General features: G+C 33.2%; 1 long non-coding RNA gene across 2 annotated transcripts; it reads left to right on the forward strand.

Annotated features, from left to right (window-relative positions):
- The first annotated feature begins 576 nt into the window (after positions 1 to 576).
- On the forward strand, positions 577 to 3,658 carry LOC116030587. Of its 2 annotated transcripts, XR_004100426.1 has the most exons (5): positions 577 to 895; positions 1,229 to 1,312; positions 1,623 to 2,467; positions 2,927 to 2,986; positions 3,482 to 3,658. It is a non-coding gene; the product is annotated as an uncharacterized LOC116030587 (long non-coding RNA). The 2 variants fall into 2 exon arrangements; XR_004100427.1 differs by lacking the exon at positions 1,229 to 1,312.
- Positions 3,659 to 4,738: the final 1,080 nt, after the last annotated feature.

Here is a 4,738-nt window from a genome sequence, read left to right on the forward strand (position 1 = left end):
TATTAAGTTCACATAAAATTTAGTTTAGATAATATTAATATTTTTGAACTAATATTTAAAATATGTTTGGATATATTCATTTGAATGACATGTATATAATATATAATTTTTATTTTGAATTCTAATATTATATATGCGAAATTTCGATATCCGATATCTGGACCAAACTTGTATCCGATATAACATAATTAAAAATATCCGAACCAATAATCAATTGAGTTCAATCAAAATATAAAATGTGGTATAGATTTCAATTTTTAATTTTGATAATGTGAATGATTTATAGTTTTAAGCATAAGCAAATAAGTTATGTTTAAATAAGTAATGCAAGTAGAAAAGATAGAACACGATGATAAGTAAAAGAAGATGACAATGAATGTAATCATAGTAATGAATAAATATGTAAGTAGATAATGGTGAGAATGTGATTATAGTGACATATAGTCTAATAGATGATAGCTGATTCTGCTTTCCATTTAGAAAACAGGTTTTAATAGTGTTTCAGTTTTTCAGAAAATTGAAAAATTATTTCCTGTTTTCAAAATGGAAAATGTGTTAGTAAACGTGTTTCGCCCTTACCAGCGCGCACTCTTCGCCTCTCACCCCTCGCATCGTCTTTCTGTCTCGCAGCCTCTGCTGTTCTCCGCCTCGATGTCTCCAGCTCTCCACCATCGGCGTCTCCAGCTCTCTGACCTTGGCGCTCTCATCGGCTCTCTCTGTCTTGCAGCCTCTCCGTTTCCGGTTCTCCGCCCTCGGCGTCTCCGACTCCATGCCCTCAGCGCTTTCATGCTCGAAGGTGCTGGTAGAAAGGCCCAGTCAACCTAGTAGAAGTGGTAGAAGAGGGTTAAGGAATTCCAAAGTCGTTTCTGCCCCTACCAGAGAGCTTTATTGTCAGGTTGACTGGCTTTGAACTCTTTCTCTATTGGGGTTTTTAATTTTTTTTTTATTCTTCATGTCGAGCGTTTTCAATTCATTCTCGTCAGGTTTACTCCTTATGTATTATTTATGTGGCTTTGTTTGTTTACATTTAATATTCCTTTCAAGTTTTCTGGATTTTGTTATATGAATATCCGGTCATAGCTTTCACCCTTTACTTTTCATTTCCTTTACCTCAGTCATTCTTTTTAACTTTTTCCTTTTTTTTTTTTGTGTTTTTACGAAGTATTAGCTTGTTACTATCAAAGGCTTATGCTAGATTACTGATGCATTTTGTGGGATTTGAATGTAGATACATGAAGAGGCTAGGAAGTTTTCTTTTGAGACAGGATTAAAAATAGTGGTTGCATATGGAGGGGCATCAATACTTCCATAGGTGTTATGCATATACTTTTTCTCTTTTTGTAATTTTTGTCTTCTGCTTGAAATCTTAACATTTGTTTTTATGAATGTACTGCAGAAGGTAGTCATATATGGAAAACAAAGCTCAAATGTTACCATGTTTTATTTTTTTGACTTTTAAAGATTTATCTGTTTATAGTTTAGTCCTAATATAACATATCTTATCTGTTTTTTTCATTTTTTTAAATCAAAGATGTGGTAGTATGAGCTAGTTTCTTGATGAATGAATCTATTATTTGCATCATTCTTTCAATTAATGAAATCCGTTAAACCTGTTATACCAGGTGGAATCAGCAAATGTCGATGGGCATGCTAAAATTGGGTCAAGTGAAAATGCTCAGTAGATGTCACATTCTCAACCTGGTACAGTGGGACAGAACCAACCAAAGGGAGCTGATGTTCAATTCCTTGCTAAGCTGACTCGTGTTCTTGAAAAAAAGGTTTATAGATTTTTATGTGTCCATCTGCTGCATATGATAATGACTATTCTTGGTGTTTGTTATGCTTTCTATAGTTGAAGAATGCATAATATAAGTTCACATATATTTGAGATATAAAGAAAGTGAGGAAATATCCTATTAGAATATAACAATAACTCTTTAGTACAATTAGAAAATTAGATGCCTGCCAAGGACCTTGTAGTCCAGTGGCATCAAACCCTTCCCCATACTATATTGTAATAGAGTTAGTAGTATTCAAAAATTCAAAAAAAAAAAAAGAAAATTAGATACCTAATACACCTTACACATACTTACGTTTCTAATTGTGAAGCAATAACAAATGTTTTTTATCAATTTTGCAGAATAATTATTTAAGAATCTCTGCAAAAAAAAAGGTTAATAAAGCATACAAAAAATATATTAAATAAAACCAACAATTAAAGCTACACCATTGATGAGTACCTTTAGTTCATTGCAGTTTTAGACTTTTAGTTTTCTCCCAACCTAATTGTAGCTTTAGTTTCTACTCCTTTTTGGCATTGAAAGAGGCTTCTACTGTCCTTGCTTAGTTGCTTTCTTGTTGGATACAAAGTTGTTTCCAGTGATTAGGCCATAACCTTTTTCATCAATGGGTGAGCACTTTGCAAAATAATTCTGATGAGAGAACACACTCAATAGTAAATCAGAAGGTAAATTTTTTGCTTTCTTTCGGACATTGTATTATTTTTGAAATCATATTATGTCTTGTACTTGCAACTGGTTTTTGCTGCAATTCAATTGTCTATATTTCCAGCAACTGGTTTTTGCTGCAAGCATATGTTTCTCTTCTTTGTCCAAGTAAATGTTTGTTTTGATTTCAATGCTTTTACTTTCTACTTTTCTCTTTTATCTTCTTTGAACTCTATCTATTAGTTTCTTATTGTTGTATGCTGTTATTGCAAAGTTGCCTTTCTTGATTTGTTTCAAACTGAGCTTAGTGTTGCAGAGAATTCCAATCCTGAATGCAACTTATGTTGTTATATAGGCATAAAAGAATGATATTTCTGACATGCTAACTAAGTGTTACTGCAATTTTCCCTCATTAAATTTACTCCTTTGTTTACTTTGATTTTTATCATCACTTTAATATATCTCTCTCTTTTGGTCAGTTGTTGAAGCTAAGGATGGAACTATTTCAGTTGCCACCACATTTGCAGGCCACCAGGAAGGTAACCTGAATGCCTCGTTTCTAGTTACTTTTTTTCTTTTTCAATTAGTACTCACTTCTTATTACTTATCATTTGTCAAGTAGTAATTGGAGTCATTCTGCAGCATTCTAATGCTAGTGTTTATATAATGTCATTGTAAGTTCTAAATTGGTTACTCTTCATTCTTCCATCTCTGCCTCACTTATACATACTTTATTGAAGTGTAAGCATTTATGTGTGTGTGTGTTCGGACACCTTAAATGGTCTCACCTCTATCACATCTTCTACTTGCATATGACTAAGCAGTTCGTCCATTTTGATATTTAGTGAATTGTTAGTTGTGTATTATGATGAAGGAAAACCAGAATGCTATCACAAGGAGATAAAGGCTATTTTAATAAAATCTGTTTTACAATCAATTTTATTGCATGTGTTTTCTGCTATTACAATCAAGAGTTGCTACCTTTATTTTGACTCTACTATCTGAAACTTATTATTTTTTGTGATTGTTTGCAGTTTGACTGCACACTTCCTCCTGTGGTCCAATGTTGGTGGCAGTATGCAGATAATAGTTTGCAAAGATGTAATAGTATGGGGATTGAATAAGAAGTTAAATTTTAGAATGTTTTAAATTTTCAATTGTATATTCATAAATGAATTCTCTTCATGAAATGTGTATATGTTTTTCAACAATTATCTTACCAACGTGCAGCAATATATATATATATATTCATTTCACTACAGAGGGATTCTCTGTAGTGAAATGGTTTTTTTTTATTTGTTGCCTCCTCTTTTCCGACCACCTTAGTGGTTGGAAATTTCGACCACTTTCCGACCACCGGTGGTCGGGAAATCCAGATTCGCATGGTTGCTTTGTTGGTCGTTTTTTTTCGACCACTTGTCCCCGTGGTCGGAATTACAGACGAGCGTTTTTCGGACACCCAAATTGGTCGGAACAGACATTTCCGACGTAATTAAGGCCATTTCCGACCACTATTGGGTGGTTGGAAATCTGATGATTTCCAGCAGTGGATGTTTGATTGTTTCCATGCATGCATGATGTGTACATGCCAACTTTTGAGATCAAATTAGTTTTCAATTGCATGTTATGTCTTGTGTTTGACTCACTTTCTATTCAACATTCCTTTTGACTCACTAATATTCATATCTAGTGTGAATTGAAGATACCCTCTTACACAATCTCATTCTTAGGATACATTCAAAAGACTTACATTGTTATTGTCCCACATATTGCTTTCTAAAGGGTATTCTATCCATCTTTTAAGTAGGGATACTTCTAGGAGAATTTGAAATATTATGGAAGGAAAATAAAGGGGAAATACATACACGCGTGTCGCCTCCGATCCGTTCGCACGGAAAACTTTTTCCGCTTATATTAACGTAGTTCTGCTATGACATTTCCCTTTTTAAATGCCCTAAGAGACTCACAATAACTACTTAGCTTGTTAATGGGCAATTCGATCACTTAAGATATTGCTCTGACCATATGCAATATCATGCATGCAATTCAAGGGCAACAAGGCTATCATAAGCTTTTCTGATATTTATAATTAAATTATATTCTCTATTATTATTACTTCGCGCGATTATGATTAATTTAACTAATTTTGATTTGCAAGGCTATATCATGCAATTGCTTAGAGAGAATTGATGATAGCAACACTAACACATATAAGATAATCAACAACATTAGAGTTAACTTAATTTTCTAATTAAAACTTGTTTAATGTACTAGCTAGCTAGTTAGTATAT

This window comes from Ipomoea triloba, chromosome 9, assembly GCF_003576645.1.
Source record: "Ipomoea triloba cultivar NCNSP0323 chromosome 9, ASM357664v1".
In the NCBI taxonomy this organism is placed as follows: domain Eukaryota; kingdom Viridiplantae; phylum Streptophyta; class Magnoliopsida; order Solanales; family Convolvulaceae; genus Ipomoea; species Ipomoea triloba.